General features: G+C 37.9%; 1 protein-coding gene across 8 annotated transcripts in view; it reads right to left on the bottom strand.

The window, feature by feature from the left end:
* Mctp1 (multiple C2 and transmembrane domain containing 1) overlaps positions 1-21,995 on the bottom strand; it is a 499,895-nt gene that overhangs the window by 116,069 nt on the left and 361,831 nt on the right. The gene's annotated exons all lie outside the window — the stretch shown is intronic.

Raw genomic sequence — 21,995 nt, 5'->3', positions numbered from 1 at the left:
AAAAAAAAAAAAAAAAAAAAAAAATCAACCTAAAAATTGTGAGACCATTTGAGTTCCACAGAGCAAAGAGGTTTGGAATAGGAACGTGTTCTGCTGCATATAAGATCGTTAGTTTTGCCAATCTTAGAGTCTTTCTTTTCCCTGAAAACAAAACTTCTTGTTGGAAATCTGGCTTTTTAATCTCTTTCCAGGAGGGTCCTATGTGTTCTCAGAAACAAAAACGAGTCCCTCTCTGGGTGAGGGGTTGGGTCACCCTGCTCAGTGGTGAGGAACCCAGGGAACTGGGGCAGCATGTTTGGAGGGGAATCTCTCACCTACCAGCGAGGAGATGCCGGTTCCTGACCAGATCACTTCTCTGGCCCTTGATCTCTTCATCAGTGGAGTGAGTAACAGAGGGATTGCTATCTGGAACTGCCAGGAGGGTTACAGAGTTGCTACTTAAGGAGGCTGCAAAACAAAGCCTGATGCAGCTTAAGTGTAGATCAACTGGCTGAGTCGAAATAGTTGCACTTCCTCGCTCATATCTGGAGCTCATTTTCTTTAAGCATCTCTTTTGTCGAGGGGATGAGAAAGTAGATTAGTGGAAATCTAAAGCACTAGGGTTAGGGAGGAGGTGAGCCGGGGGACACCTGTTCAACCAGTCATCCCTTAGAGCAGAATGAGCCTTCCCAAAGTCAGGTTATTCTTAGGAAAAGCTCTAATTTATATAGCTGCTCTCGCAAGGAAGCAGGAAGGCAGATTTCCCGAGGCACCGCTCTTGGTCCGGACTTGCGGCCACATATTTAAACATTCCTTCCTACCCCACGGCTTGATGGACGGCAGTGATTTGTTAACTAGGTTATCTGTAACGCATATCCCTTCCTTTTTTGGGGGGGGATACACCTGTTTCTGGGATTTGATTTGGCTCCTAATCCAAACAGACCTCCAAGTGCTCTGAAGCAAAATCAACCTAAAATTACACACTTATCTAGAGTTACATTTAGGCCAGATGGTTGAAGTTGTCCAAATGTCACAGAAGCAACAGCAGCAGCCATCATCGTACTTTACACTTACCCAGCATCTCTCCTGCCAGAATATTATGTAAGTTTAGAAAAGTCTCATTAAGGCAGAGGTGTTAACCCTGACTCTGAAAGGACAGCAGCTTCACTGCTGTGCTCTGGTTCGGCTCGGCTGCATAGTGAAGAGCTTCTCTAATCTCAGCTACAGCCTCAGTACTCTTAAAACGGACAATTTCTCATCTGTGAATTCCCCTCACGTTAAAGGCGGGTGGGAAGCTTGTAGGATTAACGCTGCGCTCCTGGGTCTCTGAGAAAACTCTTCACCAAATTAAACATTTAACTCACTGCACTACAGTCAGAGAACAGTGGTTGGGATGTCATTTCCAGAAAATCCTGTGACCTGCATTGGAGAAGCTTGGACAAAGAAGATATCTCTGGGTCTTTATCCATCTGAACTTAAAAATTTCTATCAAATTACCAGACCCCCCACCTGTTTAATCAAGCATTCAGCACAGGGCCAGATACCAAGGAGGTTCTCACTAAGTAAGTGTACCAATCAATGAGTTAAATGCAGGATCATCCTGTTCCAAGTGTTACAGGCAGGGAGGACTGTGGTACATATTTAGAGTAGATGTGATGAATTTAGGCATAAAATAGGCAGCAAGGAAGAAGATGATGGTTACAGGCATGGAAGTGGATTGCTGGAATGAAGGGGTCCTGATAGGTACTGATGATGCCAATATTCTCTTAGTATAATGTGATTAAAGACAAAACTCCAAAGTAATTTTGCCAACTCTTATTTGTATGGCATTTAAAGTCTCTGCAATTATCTGGGTTGAAATATTTTGAAGATCAGTACTTCTTGCTTATTAACCAACTAACCAATAAACTAACGGACAGACCAGGCCATATTCTAGGTGTGAGGACCGAGACAAATATCCCCACCGCCAGTAGCTCACAGGGAAACTCACAGCTCAAAATTCAACCTTCAAAGACGCCCCAGCTTCTGTTCAGTCCTAGTCCTTTGGTATCATTTCCCAGGTGAAGCCATCACATCTAGAAGATTTTATAATCTACTGTAGCCAAGCGGTTACTGAACATCACATTACTTCCAGATTCTATTTTCCCTACAAATCCAGAATAAGAGGACCCGAAGCCAATTTGCAGTATTTTCCAGGAGTTGAATTTCCACACTTGAATACTAAAACACTCCAGGGTTTACACAGTGCTGTGCTGAGGGTATGCTGAGAAAAGGTAAACAAGATGGGAATTTTTTCCTCCCTAGTAGTAATTTTTGAAAGACCAGAAAGCAGGAATGAAAAAGTTTCAGAATAGAATGGTTAAACCAAATATATTTAAACATAATGCAAGAGATTTCAAAATCAGTTTCTTGCCCACTGTAGTGTCTTTCAGGCTGGAGTCCTCCCGTCCTCTTTCCTGATGATGGCATACCTGGGAAGGTCTGAGAAACAATGGATTTGAGGTCTGGCTTTGGTGCTTCCTGACTCTCTGATCTCAGGCAAATTTCTCTTTCAGAGCTTTGATTTGTTTCACTTCTATGAGATGCCGAAATAACAGCACCTCCTTTAAAAGACGATTATAAAGATCACATGATGACATTTGCAAACCGCCTAGCACATAATATATGCTCAATAAATATTCATTCTCCTTAATTGAAAGAAACTAATTCACAAATCAAATTCTAGGATTTCTAGCCCCTTGATTCAGTATTTAATTATGTCCTCTGGTGATAATTAGAGATCTAGAGCAATGACCTCAGGCAAGCACTGGAACTATGGCTGTCTGTGACACCCCAAGGGACACACAGCCAAAGCCCCTGAATCACCCTGGAGTTGCCAGGAGTGAATCCTCTATGCTAAAACCAGGTTAGGTTCAACCATCATCCACCTTAAACTCAGCTAATGTCGCTGGGAAATCCTGCTTTCCTCCAGTCTCAGGGGGATTCCTGGGGGCAATCTAGGGAAAGCTGACAATGGTTAAAAAAAAACAGTGAAAAGACAGCCCTCTTTAGGAATGCAACACCAGAGAGAAACAGAACAAAACAAGGTAGACTGGCATTCAGGGAGGAACAGAGAGATTAAAAATAAGCCATACCCCTCTCTTTTCTCATTCTTTGGAATATTAAGGGCCCGCGATTTGGGTGAGAAAATGATTTTGTTTAGATTTTCCAAGAGAAAGTTTTAGTGTCCACTCCTCTGGAGTTCTTAAGGCTCTCATCCTTTCAATGTAAAATCCTAAGTTTCTCTTTATTTCTTACTTTAGAGAAAGAGAAGAAAAGAGCATCATATTTTGTATTCACACACCTGGGCTGATCAGAGGTTATGTGTACCAGCTGTTTCCACTCTGGAAAAAGAGTTCTATCATGGACTGAAGTAGCCTTTTTGTTGTTGCTGTTTTGTTTTGTTTTTTGAGACAGGGTCTCGCTATGTAGTTCAAGCTGGCCTCAAAGTCACTCTGTAACCGGAGCTCACTTGGAACTCATGGCAATCTTCCTGCCTCAGCCTCCCGTGTGCTGGGATGACAGGTGTGCACCACCATGTGCAGTTCTGAAGTTGTCTTGTAGGAGAAGTCTAATATTGTTAAACTATATGCTAGACAACAATATCTCCTAAAATCTATAATGGTGACATTGCTATCTCAAAGGCAGCACTTCAAGGAGTTTGAATTGTATTTGAATATGAACCAAGCTGTTTTTACTGAGTGTTTATATTTATTTTAGGCAACCGTTGTTGTTGTTGTTGTTGTTGTTGTTGTTGTTGTTGTTGTTAGTGGTGGTGGTGGTGCAGGGACTGGGGGAGGAGTTTCTGATGGACAGTACCACCTTTAGCTTGGGCTACTTCAAATAAAACAGTTAAATACTAGGCACAGAGCAGGTGCTCATGGTGGGCAGCATTTTTTGCCACTGGAATGCCGCAGGAGGCAGAAAAGTTTAGCCCTGGCTGCCAGGAATACATCCTCAGCTTAATGGCTATAAGTAGACAGGTTTTCTGGGTTCTTCTAGGGTCTCTAGTCCGGTTCACTGGGGAATAGAGATCTCAAGGCAAAAGACCACATCCTTAGGATGAAGTGAGGCCCCTGAAAATAAAATAACGGCACTGCACAGGGAATGCAGAGTGTTGGCATCCTCAGAGAAAATATTGGCAAATGGTAACCTTATTTAAATCTGTGGTCAATCACAAAGATTGGTGCTTAAATTGAAAAAGTTCTTGGGACATTTTTTTCATTAAAAATAGCTGAAAAAAAAACCCCACTGATTTTCTATGCTGTTGCTATTCACTATCTCATAGTGGCATAACTCCCACCCCAAATGTTGTAGAATTATATTCAGGACAGATTTGTTTATCAGTTCTTCTACCCTATCCATTTTTCAGCACCTGATTAGTCTCCCTGGGATGTAGACACATCTCTGATCAAGAGCTGCTTGACTCTTTCCCACCTTCACAAATGCATAGCGATACCCACATTACTTATAATAAATGTGCTTATATGTACATATATAAACACATTTTTATGCATATATGTTCCCTGTATTGTATTCAAAGACACATTCCGAATGGATGTATATATGCACTCATATTCATATAGGAATCCAACTGGATTCCCAGAGGGAAATGTGGAACACATTGTTAAAATGTCTGTCATCCATGTAAGAGAAACAGAAATGAGCTGGGCATTAAATTTGCATACAGCCCCAAGCACAGAGGTTCCTGTATGTGCACTGTTCTACTGTTCTTGATGATGGGCATATCTGACAGGAAGATTCTGTCAGGATTAGCTCAGGAAAAACACCCCCAAGGAGATAATTTGAAGACATACTGAGAATTTGCCTCAGTACATGAAAATAAACACGAAATCTTCAGCACTCTCTGCACGTTGAGAAGTTCCCACCAACACCTCACCACACACCAGGGGATAATCTACCGGAGCTAATTAACACACAGTCACACACAACGCCGTTAGGAGTGGTTGCCACTTAGGATTGATTTAGTTGCTGTGGTGCTTGAGAGAGACTTGAGGAGTTTTGTGTAACTGTGGGAGGAAAGAAGAGCAAACAAAAGTGGAAAAACAGCTGCAAAATTAAAAGGTGCTAAGGCCCCCCCACCCCAAGACATTAGGAAAACTTATTGAGAAGCTATTAATATTCTGATAAAGAAAGCTTCCCGGTTGTATGTTTCCTTCCACTTCAAAATTACACCCATGACAGGCCGGGTCTGTTGATTGTGACTATGAGAAAGGAAATTTTTACTTCATAAGCACATAAGCTCTTTATCAAATGCAAGTAGATGGAACATATTAAACAATGATCTTTTCATGGGATACTTCTCACTTTATTTCATTTTTCTGATTTATTTAGATTTTCAGCAAAGCTATAAATTGATAATCTGTTTTGAGAAAACGCCATCAAGGAATGAAGGGCCACAAGAAATTCCTTTTTATTAAACCAGTTTTGCAAGTGGTGATAATAAAACAAGTCTAACTACTATAAAATGTTCTTCCTCAAATAAATGTTATAGTTGCTATCTTATGAATAAACAGCACACCTAATAATCATGATAGTGGAATATCCCACACTAAGTAGATGTACAGCCTCAACAACCTATTATCGAAACACGGTGGGAACACCATGAGAAAAGACCGTTTGTGAATAACCCGTTAAATCAGACCTGGTGATTGCAATTGATTTTTGGCCCTGATAAAAGGCTTCACATAAAAAAAGATTGTAATAACATCGAAAGGATTTCAGGGGACAGAGTACTTACTTTGGATCTGAGAACTCACTTTTTAACTATATTGTTTGGATCTAAAGTAATGTTTCAGAGTAATTCTGCTTGGCCATGTATTACTTTCCATCGGTTGAGATAACTTCTGAATTTAAGAATAATAAAACCTGCTTATTAAAAATTCTGTCATTTTTATCAGTTTATTCTAGTCTCTAAATTACGATGTATCCAAAGCACACTGACATGAGCCTCTGCCAGGTACAAAGCCCTCTACCACATCGTGAGTAGAATTAACTTATTCAACTGTTCTGCATCCTTTAGCAGTCCAAAGGCAGGAGGGAAGACCCTGTGATAATGAAAGCATGGCAAATAGTTTCATCTTGACAATCACCTTTAAACAGCTGGACAATGGTTATTTGGAATATTTTTGAGAAGGATTACAATGTGTTTATTTAGGGACACTGCTGTGGTCAGTTTATAATGTCTGCCGTGAGGAAAGACATAAGACATGACAGAATGTAGACTTTTGTTTGCCAACTGGCCTAGAAGATGGAATGTAGGTTGGTAGGGAAGAATTGTATGCAAGAAATAAGGCTAGGATGATAGGTTAGGTCCAGGTTACATAATGAGCTCCGGGCACTAATTAGTGAAATTTTATTTTAAATATCTTTCGTGAAAGTAATGAATTGCTAACAATAATCAAGGCTCATTAATTTCACCTCCTTCTAGTAATTTTAGATGGGTTTATGCAGGACACAAGAGGAACAAGAAAATATTCAACACTAAAGCTGAAGATACAAAACTTCAGAAGAACCATGTAGGGACAAGTAAGAGATTGCTTTGAACTGGACACAAGAGGAGAGAAGACCTCCTGGGTTCTGGGGATTTGCAATGTGGGATCAGCCTATCTCAATGAGGCAAAACGATTGATTTATTACAGAAGACAAAGGTCAAGTTCTTGCAAAAATAAAGTTTTTATAAAAACTACGTTCCCTAATGTTAACCAAGAAAGATTAGCTGAAGCAGCTGCTCAGTCCGTTTTAAAGAGAACAGATACCAAGCATCAAAAGCACCGATGATAGATCGCCTTCTGTCTGTATTCTGCTCCCTTCTGCATTTTAGACGTCCCTCCATTAACACTGCCCTCGGTATGTCAGGAGCTGACCTTGTCTTCCATTCGTTAAAAGAAGGAGGTGGACCTGGTCGTGCAAAGGTCCAAGAGTCCAATGATGAATGTAACTGAACTGTATACCAAAAATGTACCAAAAAACTCAATGATGATTTTAATAAAGGAGGTGGAGAGATGAGGAAATTTAAATTTTTTTTCATTAAAACATTGAAGATGGACATTTTGTTTTTTATTCATTTCATCAACTGACTTCTCCACGTGCTCCCACGCCCTCTAACAGCACTGAAACGTAGGGTGCTGCTCCAAGAGCCTGCTTTTGCTCTGGGTGTAAGGTGGCAGAGAGGCGTGCAGGAGCCCCTGAAAGGGGAAGACGGATGAAAGGGTGTCAGGATGTCAGTGTCAGTGAAATCCTGGCAGCACCCCAACTGCCAGCTGCAGAAACACTTTCCTGAACTGCCTTCACACATAGATTTTTTTCTTCCTATTGATGATTTTAAAAATAGATCTTTACCTACCCCCAACCCCCTGCACTGGTTTCACTTCTTTATTATTATTATTATTTTTTTTATCATTTGAAACTCTTATCTCCTTCTCCTCTTTGATTTACTTCTTCCTCTGATGAGTTATTTCCTTTTGTGGCTCTTTAATGGGATTTCATATAGAATTTCATTAGAATAGTCTGAAGGGAGCAGGCGTTTACTAATCATACCCCTGCCCTAAAACCAGAGAAATCGGAATCCTTGAAAGGCAGTGGCTATGGGGTATGAACACGTGTGTGTGTGTGTGTGTGTGTGTGTGTGTGTGTGTGTGTGTATGTGTGTTCCAGTGAGTGCAGCTGATGGTAGGTCACTGGTGGTTTTCAAAATGTGGTTCTTGACCACACCCGAAGTGTCACCTGTAAATATGTTGGAAATACAAATTATTGAGCCTGACTCCTTACTACATCAGAGAAACTAGGAGCAGTGCCCTGATTCCTGTGTTTTTAAGAGGCTCCTACATGATTCTCAAAAATACTAGGATGTGGAAGCCTAAGTGCTAGATCACTGATTTCTGATTCCGGAGTCTCCTGCCAACAGCCCTGGTGTCCCCTGAAATGTTACTCTTAACCCCTGAAGGGCAACCTGGAGCTTGACAAGACCTGCAGGCGATGTGCTTGTACATCAAAGGCTGAGAAGCACTGTTCTAAGAACTGATTTCAAGTTCCCTGCACGGTAGCTGATTTTTATGCTCTTAACCAATGTCGTGATTATTCATAACCTAAAAGTGGAATACATTTATCCTTTAAGCCATTAAAAGAGAAACAAAGTCAATTTTTAAAAAATGCGGTACCAGGTTCTAAGACTCGTTCTAAGTCTTTTTCTTGCTATCTCTTCTCCGGGTATTTTCACATCTTTGGAAGAAGTGAAAGGTCAAATTCCTGGTGTTTCCCTTAGTCCTAAGATGTATCCGTGTTAGCCCTCTGGAAATGGCATCTCTGAGGCCTGACAGAACAAAGATGGAGTCTTCACTCTTCTCTTCCTTCCACACAGAGAAAGGGATTTCTGAGGGTCTAAATAACCAAACGACTTGACTACAGTGAAGAGACAGTGATGTGTGTGTGTGTTCATCGTGTCGGGGTGGTGTCAGGGTTAGGGGGAAATATCATTTCCACCGAGTCAAGTCCATCACCCCGTGGGGTTAGTCTCTGAAGCGAGAACGCCGCAGATGTTTCTGGAACAGAGAGAGCTCTGTTGCTTCTCCCAATTATTTGCAAACTCTGAGAACCAGTGTAATGTCCAAAGATCACAAGCCCACCTGCTCAAGCACCTGCGTTCGCCTGCCCTTCAGCCTCATTTAGCACAGAAAAGGCTGACCCCTTGAAAGGGAAGGTCCTTACCTGTTTGGTATCCTTGCCTATGCCTTGAATCGGGAAGGGGTGGGTGAGTTGGTATCAGATGATCTGTATTTTTAGCAAATAGAAAGACCATTTTCAAAAAAAAGAGCACACTAAAAAATAATGATTTAAAACTCTGCCTGAATATGACTATAACTTACATATAAATCAACTCTACTTAGTGAAAGAATATAGCATTGAATCTTATCGCCAGAGAATGCTGGAGAAACTAAAAGCAATCTATAAAATTAAGATACGAAGAGGCCTCCCTGTTGCATTAATGCTAGCTTTCTTGTCCCAGTCTTGCCAGTTTCTTCAAAACTTCTCACTTGTTCACCTTCCCTCAGAGGTTCCCCCTCTTTCATCCTTGGGGGGGTCACCTTGAGAAAACACCTTTCTAACCACTTCAGATGTCAATATTTGTCGTGAATCAGCTGCAGCTCTAACAACCACTGACCCATGGAATCAAAGGCCGCTCCTGACAAACAAGAGGCTCTCCGTGTTCCTGAAACTGCAATCTGTGACCTTCACAGGTATTATGAGGAGTAGGCAGGATGGCCCCAAACGCAGCCACAGCCAGGAGTTTCTTACTACGATTAGATTTTAACTTCAAACTCCACAAAAGAAAATGTGCGAGGTTGTATCAACAGACATGATAACGGATGTCACAGTCTCTAGGACTATGGGGCGATGATGTCTACAACATAAGACATACTATACGCAAAGCCCTTTTTTGGTTAGCATTTGAAACTAGAAATATGTTACCACAGTGTTGGTAATTAAGAGTTAGCTCCACTCCACCTAATAAAACTTGCTATATTAAAAATAGTTACTAAAAAATGATGTGCTCAAGAGATGCCTGAAATCAACCGGGCTCCATTCTCTAAAATCCAATGGATTCCTTGATAACAAAGGAATACACACAGGAATGCAGGTTTATAGTTTCTCTGAACTTCTTAAAAATGTCGTGAAATTCAATTCATAGGTGTGACACGTTACCTAAAAGCATTTTTTAAAAATGAGAATTTAGTGAACCGGAAATCTGTTTCCTTCCTCAATAAGACTAATGAAATATAGTTATATAGGCATTTTATTAATTGGTCTTTGAATAGGAATAATAAGATAGAACAAAAATATTTTTTCTCAAAGTGATAATTATCATTTTCATGCTAAAGAAGCCTTTTCTAATGGACTAGTTAATATGCTTTGTTTGTTCTTTTTGCCTAATATGCTTTTTCTTGCTTTTATTTATCATCAAACTCCTCATCCTCCAGGAACCAGTTCAAATGAGTCTTTTTCTCTGTAGTTGCCTCCCTCTCTGTTTCTCTGGTTTGCTCTCTGTATCGAATTTGTATTTGAATCCCGCTCTGGGGCAGAGCCAGTCAATTTAGTGGGCGCTTAACTGATGGAGAGAAGGAATGAAGAAACAAAAGTAGATGAAAAATTAAACAAATAGCCCTGTTAGAAAAATGGAATCATCTTTCTGAAATAAATCAAAAGTTATCATTTCAAAAACATTGGGTGCTGCTTGCAACTTACGAATTAGAAATACAGGTACATTCTGACACAGAACAGCTGCTCTGCAACTGTCTGAATCTGCTGCTGTCAACTGTTCCCCAAAATTGCCACGAAGAATAAAAGAAAATTTCCTTCTTTGCATATATGTATATATGTATATATATGCATATGTATTTGCTTTGCAGTATTTATTTTTAAAAATGAGTCCCAATAATTATGCCGGTCCTTTTGTCTTTTAGCTATTCTTAATAAATATAAGATTAAACAGGTCCAAGCGGGTAAAGGTCTCTAGAAGCTAACAGTATTATTTTATTGCATGGTGGACAGTGGTTGACTTCAGGAGTGCTCTTTTGTAATCTTTGCTACATAACTACTGAAGTGTTATTGTATAATTTAGAAGATTTACAGATTTCTTTTTATTCAAAGGGCTGTATGAGAAACTATTATATTTTCAGACTGGAGGTTAGTTACTCAACCATTCCGCTGTCTGCTACCTACGTGGGGTCACAATGCAAAGTAAAGTCACCTCTGAACAAAGTCGTGAACTTTAGGGCCAAACAACTGCACGAGTAATCTGTAGGACACTGTTTTAAGACCACAGACCATCATCAAAGTCTGGAATTTATGCAAATAACACAGCTTACATTTAACAGACTTGTAATGCTTTCCCAGTTGAAGTCCAGGAGCAAACATCGTGCTTCTGTGGTGCACGATTGCTACCTACAGGCCAAACTGCAGAATGACATACAAGACAATTGGGGTAGAGGCGGAGAAAAAGGGATAAACAATTTTATGTAATGACATGAGAGATTTTTATCAACAGGAGGCAAGCCCAGGAGCATGCACTGCTCTCATAATACACAGTAGAATATGTATTAGGTTCTTGTTGTAAAACTACAACCAGATTTTAGAGTTTCACATTACTTTCTTCTTTTCTGATGTAGGTTTCTTTTCCTTCAAAGAAATGTAAATTGCTTTTATAAAGGACAAATGTTCTCGCTCAATAATGTATTATAATCCCTCCAAATCTGTTTCATCTCTATACAAATCTTCCATATAATCCATATTGATCATTGTAATTATTATAGGGAGAATGGTCAATCATAAAACTTGGAGCAATCTCTCTGATTTGAACCAATCTCCTGAGGCAGTACTGAAAGGGAAAGGGGATGGTGTATGTATATGTAGAAAATATGCCCTGACTCTATAACAGCTTTTAAAATTCATTTGTTCAAAATGACATGCATTCAATACTACGGGTAACTGAAAGAATACATATTTCTAAACTTTTTTAGGAAAATATCAAATAGTTTGGTAATGAAGCTTAGATGGTAGTCTATCTTACAATAAAGGATTCTGATTTTCACTGGTTAAAAGAAAGTAACAAATTAATACTAAATTCCAAGATTTCTGAAATATGGAGAATTTCTAAAAATGCACATCTATAAGTCAAGTTATTAGAAATGTATATCCTCTGAGTTAGAAAAAGATTCTAACTCTAAAGAGAACAGGCTTCGAAACAAAATAATATATTATTGTTAAAACACATCAAGGATCTGTCACTACATATGTACAAATAAATACAGCCCACTATCACTGCACACGCCATACCCAAGGCCAGTGAAACATCTGAGAAGGAAGAGGAACTTCTTCCTCGTGGTGTACAGATGCTAAATAACACTGGCCGCATTATCCGAGTTTTGCACAAAGGAAAGTTATCCATCTTTAACGCTGCTATTTAGGAGTTCAAACACTCTGCCCACCTATCTGATGAGATGTTCCACACATCCTTAATTTCAAACACAGTTTAGAGCATACTCAGATTGTGTAAATAAAGAATGCTATTTGTATACTTGATTTTCATTGTGGATGATGCAATTTTTAAATACTTTATATCTTTGAAATATTTAGAAGTAATAATCTTAAGTAAAATTCAGTTAAAGAGCTCAAATATAACAAAAGCATTAAAGATAAGGCATATTTACTAGAAATAAACGGCTAGTCTTCTCTGATTTATACACTGTACACAACTATATATTGTTCACAACACCTTCCTCTATGAAAGTATAAATTTTAAGCAATTAAGTGGTGTAATAAATGCATACAATCTAATATATAGCTTTGGAAGTTGTGCGGTTGTGTTAGTATTAGAGTCTCCAAAAGAGCAACTGTTTTATATGGTGTTTAATTGTATATAATCATAATATAATTAGGTAAAGATTAAATGATCTCAATTTTATTTTAATTAATTAGATAATTTTTATTGGAATAATTCTCTATAACTAAATTAGGATAAACTAATAAAGACTGAGGACAGAATGATATAATTTTAAAAAGCAGATTCATAGGAAGTTTTCTATGAAATAAATATTTAATTCATCTAAAACTACTCCCCTTTTACGTAGTTCCTAGTACATTAGCTTGTTATTTTTTCAACTGATTCATACTTTGTTGAGTCAGTACTATGTTAGTAGAATTAGTGAGTGTTCAGAATATGTGAGATAATTATTAAGAGTTAAAAAAGGTTTAATATTGCCCTGTTAGGCAAACTAGATTTTAAAGGCCTTACTATTATTTACCTGGCTTAAATAAATTCATGTACAGAGCTTTATTTCTACTGTAACAAAATTATGAGCCACAATAAAGGGTAAGAATTTTCCTACTGTATCTTAGAAGGCTTTAGGAACAAAATGTAAAGCTGAATAATAAAAATTGTATTATAATTGGTAGGCACCTCCCCTACAGCTATCAAAATCAACTAAAATCATTGACCATGACCATAAGAATACTGTTGTTATTCTATTGCTATAATTGTAATGCTGACAGCAAAGTAGCCTACTATGCTAGTATGTTGTTGTAATGTAGATTGTATATTTTAAAATGTTACCAAACTATTTTTCTTAGCTTCTAGAACTCTACTCAATATTTTTCTTATTTCTGTCTCTTAATTATTTCATGCTAAACATGAACAAATTATAAAACTAAACTCTTATCAATATGAGTCAGATCTTCAGGTCTCTTTCAAACAAGGGATGTTACTTTTGTATCCTGGTTACATTCTCTGCAAAACTTATCAGTAACATACTTTCAGAAAATGTCAGCCAATAAACTACACTAAAATAATTTTCTTTATAAAAGCTCAGTGATCTTTGGCATTGTTCACTATTTTCAAAACCATAAAAGAACAGATAACAAATATATGACTCACAAATTATCAATTATGAAAAATAATCTGGTTCAGAAAGCTGCACTAATGTAAAAAGATGGATCACTTGTCACAAACCAATAAAGGCTATTGTTTGTGAATCCAATATTTGATTTTATCATTTATGTTGGGCAACTTAAAATGATTTTTTAAACCACATTACTTTTTGAAAAAAATTGTTATAAAGGTGAATGTGGGGTTTGCGGTGGGGGGAGAAACCATATGTAATCTGTCATCTTTGAAGCAATTTATATTCTTACATTGAATCCAGCCTACAAATCTAAATCACAAAGACTTGGTCAGCATGGATGGCTGCATTAGAAAAGATTCTACCTGTCCCAGAGAATGGACAGTAAGCAGAATGCTAGCATGACTTTGATGTGTGTGTGTGTGTGTGTGTGTGTGTGTGTGTGCCCGCGTGAGCGCACGCCTTTCTGATAGCTGAAAAACATCCAGCTATGACGCTTCATTATGCAGAGAAGGTTAAAGGCTGTCTCTCTAAGTGTGTTTTTTTACCCTTCTTATGAGAGTAGTTGCTTTTGCTTACTTTTTTGCAAGAGAAAAGCACAATGATATTTACTTTGTAGTACGCAGAGAAATGCACAGAGATATTTCATATTTATCATTTTATAATGAAGGGAGAGGCTAAGAAGAAGGACTCTAAGAAGAAGGGCTCCCCTGTGAATGGCTAAGACCAGAAATTTCCTACTTGGTTGTCTGAAAGCTACTCAAAGCTCCACCTGCTTCCTGATAGATCAATTACAGCCATTTGCACCTGCTTGTAAATAAGGATTTGGATGTCAAAGAAAGTCAAAAAGTACATTGCTCTTGTGGCCAGAGATAAAGTATGTATGTGTTATTTAGGGGTGGTCATATGCTTACATCTACATAACAGATTTGCTGATCAGATTATTTGGTTGACATCCTGAAAGTCACAGGGAAAAAGTTCTATGAGATGGTACAGTCTGGACAACAGGAATAGATGACAAGGACATGCTTGGGGATGTCTGGTGATGAGACTCAAGAATGTTGAAGGAAGGGATGGGTTTAAGGCAGAGAATCGCATTTTAGGGACACTCTGTGTATCACACAATGGTCCTTTAACATAAAAATCATCTTTCCCTCCTTACACAGACATTGTATAATAAATAGAAAAATGAGAGCCCAAAGGACTAGTTATACATGCCAAAACGTAGTAAGAAATATTAAGTATTATATCCTGGATCAACTTCTAGTAGCTTGTCTGAGGTGGAGGTTATGCATTTTTTGAGGTAAGGCTCATGAATGTTCTTGGATATATTCTCACTTGAACTCTGAAGAGAAGTGAAAATAAGGTTGGGAGATGGAATAATTGAAGAACTATTCAATTCTGGCAACTGCTAGCTAATGAAGACCTATTACAACTAAGTTTTTTAATAGAAAATGTGCTAATTGACTAGGTTGGAGCTTAGAAGAAGCATATGGCTAAGATTTTTTTTTTTTTTACCCAGTTTGGTTCTATGTCCAGGATCAACTATAACACAATAAAATTGAGTGTTTCTATGACAACAAGTGTGATTCCTAAGGAGTGGGTAACTAATTTGAGAGATGCATTTCTCCAAATAATATATTCTGCATAATCCCTGCACTGCATGCCCTTGAGGCTTATCAGCTGCAGTATCCCTTTCCTTATTCCTTACTTAAAACATTCCCTTTACTCTCAGTGTTAGCAAAGCTTAAAGCAGACTCTTGTGTGAATAATGTTGCATAGGATTTATTTTTAATTGAAAAACTATACAAAGCTATGAATTTGAGTTTCTTCTCAAAGAAAAGCAAGTCAACACACTCCAATTAGGTCTCAGTTTAGGATTTATTCTCTTGAAGAGTGATCCTATAATGTAGCTTTTCCGCAGGGCCAATCTCTAAGTAAAAGCCTATATAGTAATTTAGGAGATGGGTGTTCCATCATCCACAATTTTAGACAAAAAACTACCTTTTCCAATGTTATTCTAAACTAAAATTCAAAACAGGTGTTTGATGCTAAGGCTGAAACCCAAATATTCTGATAAGACTTCCCCTCGGAAATATAATGGTTACATAGCCCTTGTATAGCTTTAACAAACCCCTATTTTCTTCTTTCTGCTCATACAATGTGAAGTCTATTTGCACCCATTCAGGACTAAATTACAGATAAAGTTACAGCAAATTTGTTTTCTCAAAAAAGCAGTCAGCCCTAATATCCCTTGAGTAATAAAAGCCTTGTCTTTCATTCAGAAGTAGAACTGGCATAATTTTCTCCAAGAAACAAACTCTACTTCCTGCGACAATGGACCTGTTCTTAAAATTCTGAATGGGATACAGCTCAATTTGCAGGTGTTCGGGTATAAAGGTAAAAGGGCATTTGACCCCCCAACTGGCAATTGTTGCTGTGGTAGGTAACTTCAGTCTGCTAGTTATATCATTCTATTAGATAAGCTGCCAGTTTTCAGCTCTGAATTACCAAGGTAGGCTCAAGTGAATCAATAATTTATACAGATATATCTCATTCATTCTGATGGTATAAAGATACATACTAACAGCCTGCTGCAGCCACAGAACAAAGCCAGAGAGACATTATTCAAAGAGAAGGAAAGATAAACCCATTTATCTATGGAAACAAAATGATTATGTAATAACAATCATTATGGCTTATTAATTTTATTTTTCAGCTGTTTTAACAAACAGTGGGTGAGATAAATAAGCTATTTATGAATCTCAATAAGGTTGCTCTGACAAATGTCAAGACAACGTTTAAAACTTTGAGACTTATTTTAAAAGAGAATGGTATTGTACATAGCAATATAATGTAAATCATTGGAAAAAATTCCAGCCCCTAAAAAGGTTGTATAAACTAGCTGAATCCCTCAAAAATGTCCTTACTGAATTTCAGCATAAAATTAACTTTCTAAAAGATGAGAGTCAAATACATTTAGGGATTGTGCACTAAGAGTATTGTTAATATAGCCTTATGCTGTTAATCATTATCTGGGGAAAATTGTATACTATTTTATACACTAATACTATGACATTTTTATTAACTCATAACCCCTGTGCTAACAGTAGTGTATCAAACAAATAATAATTAAGAGAGCAGCAAATATTAAAAATGCCTACTTTAAAATTCTTCAATCATGTTAAAAGGAAAGCTCTAACATATGAGCTCCTCCAAAGGAAAACATAACCCAAACCTGTGATTACAACATGAACTAATAATCTATAGACCTAGATGCTCAATCAAGTATTTCTACAATTTCTGGTTGCTGTCCTTAAAGATTAAGTTTGTGACCTAAAAATATGATAAAAGCCTCTCCTAGCAACTTTAATTACAGACATTGACGGTTTGACAGATTTGAAAATGTATTTGTGATAAGATGCTTTAGAAGTTGATCCCTTGGCTATTTTACCTCTTCTAGTTCAAGGCCAGACATGTGTCTGTCTTGGACATACGAACTGATTGCATTCAAACTTGATTTAGGAAGGCTATGTGCAAAATTAATTGGAGAAACAGACTCAACAAGAAGGAGGATCACAATTAGAGGTAATGCTCAGGAATCCTATTTTCCTTCCTGCGGAGAAACTATCTCCTCCCTTCTTTTCTAGAGATATTTCTTGGGAAATGTGGCTGATAAGAGCCTGAAAGAAAAGCCCAGGGAAGCGGGGGGTGGGGGGAGACAGACAGACAGAGAGACAGAGACACAGACAGAGAGACAGAGACCCAGAGACTGAATTCTATTGTTGGTCTCTACATTAAAACCTTCATGTGCAGTATTCTGCGGCTGCCTGCTGTAACCAGTTAACATTTTCTGGCCTTCCAAGGAAATATAGGGAAAGCAAAGAGAGGAAGGAGAAATAACGGAGTGTCCTCTTTCTGACAGTCAAGGGAGAGAAAGAGAGGAGAGAAATGTTCCCACACTGATCTCATTAAGATGACGAGAATAATGAGTGTGAATCTTATGTATGAATCTCACAGTAGATAGAGGAGGGCATAAATGTATCCCCCATTCACCCTTTTATGATGCCTGATATACTACATTTATTCTCGGTTTCATCTGATACTGCTGGTGGGGTTTCTCTGACGCTATTACAGCTTTCATTTCAAGTTTTGCCGCTGCAGTCATCTGAGTCAGTCATTCACACAGCTTTATTGAGTGTGCAAGAAAACCAGGGAAGACCTGCTAAGGGCAACTGAAATGCTTCGCAAGCAGAACAGCCTGAATTTATTTCCTGTCCCCGGCTCTGGGAATGGATTAAAAATACTGACAAATGACATATTCCAGTTTACAATCTATTTTACTCCCCAGTTCCTTAAACTTAGGTTAAACATGCTAGTCAATTAGAAATGGAACTTGGAGATTATCAAATATGTCACTTACATATTTTTGTAGGAGGAGTCCTGCATTGGTGACCAACACTGACATTTTGCCTTATGAATCATCTCCTGCTCTTAGGTCCAGTGTAGGATATTTTCCCTGATGAATTTAAATACGTTTTTCACACTGACTCACATTTTGAATGACAGGACATCTCAGAAACAAAAACCTGTGCGATTCAAACTTAAATTATCCACAGGTCTTTTTACTTAAGAACTTCAAAGCAGAGTACAAACATGATTTAATTTAGCTTTCCTCATGCCATAACTCCAACAGTGATATATTAGTGCACCAAATAACAAACCTCACCTCACATAATTTATATAGGGAACTGGGCAACACTTACAAATTCAGATAGTTTTAAAATATGCCCAAGAGGGCCAGAGATTTAGCTCAGTGGATCCGCTGACTGCCTTGCAAGCACAAGGTCTTGAGTTCAATCCCCAGTGCCAAAAAGAAAAAAAAAAAAGGCCCAAGGGCCAGGATGGGGCTCCGTGGTGCCACGCCTGCCTGGCAAGCACAAGATCCTGAGTTCGATCCCCAGTACCAGTAGAATAAAATATGCCCAAATATTGTTTCAGTACTTCATAAAGGAATATCCTCTTTCATTATATTGTTTAATTTTATGCCAGGATAATGTGGATCTATACACATTTCAAAGAAAATTCAGGAAGATGGCAGTACAAGGAAGCTGGGTCACCAGTTTTTCTAAATGATTAAAATACACACACTTTCCCCTGGCATTTATTTAGTCTAATGGAAATTTAGACCATGGAAAAGTTCATTTCAGCCACCATTAAATCAATGTGGATCAACAGAGTAGTATGAGAAGCTTAAGCTGCGCAGTGAAAATATGTCTGAAACGTGGGAAATAGGTTCTTAATTGACATTTGCCTTTGGAAAAGTTTTACTACTTAGAGATAAAATAATATTTCTTGTCTAAAAATGTACCTACTTAGACATACCATGAACTCTAACAGTTTTTATTACTATACAGATGTCATCGTGGTGTTTTTTTTGGAGCTAGAGAGTGATGAGATCTTCATTAGCAGAAAATCTCATCAAAACATCAGGTACTGGGGAGGGAGTTCCACCGCCTGCCTCGCAAGCACAAGGACCAGAGCTTGATCCCCGGTACTACACACACACACACAAAAAAAAAAATCAGGTACACACTCATTATGCACACTTCAGAAATAGTACCGGGCAGAGTGAGCACTCATTCATGCTAGCAAGGAGGCAATTTCAGTTGCCCCGTATTTTAGCATATTCCTTAACAGGAAAAACCAAGGGCCAGGAGTTCAGACAATTTTACAGGACAATGTCAAACAGCTGCTTTTCCTTAAGGATGATTTCACTTGTAAACTTCACCTTTCTTATTGTTACCATCTTTGAAAATCCCATTTCTAACAACTGGGGGAGAAAAACAGTCATTGTTGTAAGAAGTTATCTACCTCTTTGCATTTCAGCTTCCTATCCTGTGAAATCATCTCTGATTTCCCTTTCACTTATCACATTTTAAGACTTCATCTACATTGGCCAGGAACCACATTTTTTTTTCTTTTTATTGAGTTTATTGGTACACAAGGAACCGCATTTTTAAAGCCTACTGCCCTTGACATTAGAAAAGTGTACTGTCCTAAAGCTGGGGTTGGGATCAATGTGTTCTTGGCATTCTGACCACTGAGCCATGATTCTACCCACTGACTCTACTCTCTCCTCATGCTGTTTTGATTTTACAAGCTGGTATACACTACACAGGGATCTACGGGCTTGGTGAGTGTTTCTGTGCCATTAACTGGATGGAGAATGTATTCCAAGGTCCAAACAATTGTTTTACAAGAACATTTCATTTTAAGTACACATCAGCTAAGATTTAGGGTTTAGAAATAAAACCATGGAAAAAGGCTCATGCTCTGAGTATTCAAAGAAATGTAGAAAAGAGTGCACACTCAGTCAAATTAGTGGAACATGGGTTAAAATTCTCTCTTATAAACATCGGCTTCCTGGCTGAGGTATGTAGTAATCTCTTGCAGTGGAAGAACCAAACTCTAAAGCAATTTAAACAAAACCAGATATGTACTGACTCTCTTGTTTTCAATATTGCTGCCTAATTAGAACAAGTGAACTCAGCTATCTAACCTCTACACAGTTTTCTGAGTGACAGCCATTGCACTATGCACTAAAATCACTTCACAATGTAAGACTTATACACTCTCGGCGAACCAATTTGTGAATAATTAATGGACTACATTTATCCTCAGTGACTATTATTTTAAATTCAATCCAAAAGATTTCTCTAATTTTCTAAGGAAATTATTGTTTAATTCACTAAAATTTTATGACAAGACTGGATGGAATTATTCCCGTTGTAAATATTTAAGCATTGCCGGATGCTTACTTGCAGGAACTACATAAAATGCTAAGTACGGAAGTGTAGTACAGCTATTTGAATGGAGCAGTAGGGGCAAACCTTTCAGTTTCCAATGATGGAAACAGCCTGCTGCAGCATGCATGCCATAGGTTTGCCACCACCGCTATAGAGCAATGTGGGACACATATTACTAATAAACTGCATTAGTAGGTTTTAAAAAATGTAATCCCAATGGTGAACTGTGCAACTTGCCATGCAGAATACCCTAGAGAACAAGTATCTTAACTGTTGTAAATGACTTTTCTATTCCATAACCTTTTATCTTTGGCTTCCACTGGAGACCTAATAAGCAATCAAGACTAATGAAGTATACTTGTATAACCCCGACACAGAGTATTCACATAAAAATATAAAGATGAGGTATTACTTATAAATACAGCAAAGCTGGGGATTTAGCCCCACCACCTCACAAGCACAAGGGCCCAAGTTCGATCCCCTGGTACCAAAAAAAAAAAAAAAAAAAAAAAAAAAACAAAAAAAAAAAAAAAAAAAAAAAAAAAAAGTAAATACAGCAGAATGCATGGATGAAACCATCAAAATGACAGAAGTTATATTACTTAGGCCAGAATTCCTGTTCACTACACTTTTCTGTTTTAAGGAAGAAGAACAAGGTACCTTTACAACCGGGGTATTAATAAAAAAAACAAAAACCCTTATGTAGGTCTGCATAAGACAGAAGATAAAATTCTTCAAGATCTATGAAGCTAAACAAAATCTCTTCATGAAAGGAACCCAGCATAGTTGATAACGTTGTGTAAACCACAGATTCTCTTTCTTCAGCCTGGGTCACATCATATGCAAACTACAGAAATTCCAAACTAAACTTTACCATGACAAGCACGAAAGCAAACTGAGTTCAACTTATATTAAATGCGATTCTGAGCATGCATTCTACTAGGAGCAATAAGGAAGCAAAAACTGGTTCTAGGTGGGAGCCGCAAAAAAATTCTTAGCTATTACAATGATTTGTAGTCTCCTAAGGATCAACACTATTGGACAAAATCTTACTTCTTAGTATTTAAATTTTCTCATTAAATTAAATATAATTTTTCTGCCCACAGGGGATATGGAAAAATATAGTTGAGAAATCTGATTAGAGGTCAAAGAAAAGCCAAATTTTGTCACTAAGATATTTTATTTCTTCCCTGAAAATCAGAACAGACTTTCATCTTTATCCAAATATCTGTTCATCCTCTGGTGTGCTTTCCATCTTTCCTTGCCTCTTAGCTTTTCCTGGTTTTCTCTGCATTATTTCCCTTTGGCTAGTTGTTGATGTCCCATACGAGCATCTTTATTCTGTTACTGTGTCTGTCCCTAGTTCTCCCCGTAGTTCCAAGTGTGATAAAATGATGGCCAGAGACCTGGCGGAGAAGACACAAACAACTTCATTTACAACATTTCCGGTTAGCTTCTCACTCAGTACATTAACTCTCAGTCATAATTTCAGGTATAACTTCACAACTAGCCACAACAGAAAGCATTCCAACTCAAAAGCTTTCGATGTCTGCCTGATACAAAATATCGTGAGATCATGCGGAGAGTGAACTTCATCACTAAAGTATCTTAATGTCTGATTCTCTATTAGAAGTTACAACCTTCGCCGGGGATTTAGCTCAGTGGTTCTGCCACCTGCCTCCCAAGCACAAGGACCCAAATTCAATACATAGTACCAAAAAAAAAAAAAAAAAAAAAAAAAAAAAAAAAAAAC

The sequence above is a fragment of the Fukomys damarensis genome, unplaced genomic scaffold (genome assembly GCF_012274545.1).
Source record: "Fukomys damarensis isolate Sample0158 unplaced genomic scaffold, DMR_v1.0_HiC HiC_scaffold_3, whole genome shotgun sequence".
Classification (NCBI taxonomy): Eukaryota; Metazoa; Chordata; class Mammalia; order Rodentia; family Bathyergidae; genus Fukomys; species Fukomys damarensis.
The sequence above is the reverse complement of the archived record's forward strand: the minus strand, read 5'-3'. Positions and strand labels throughout refer to the sequence as shown.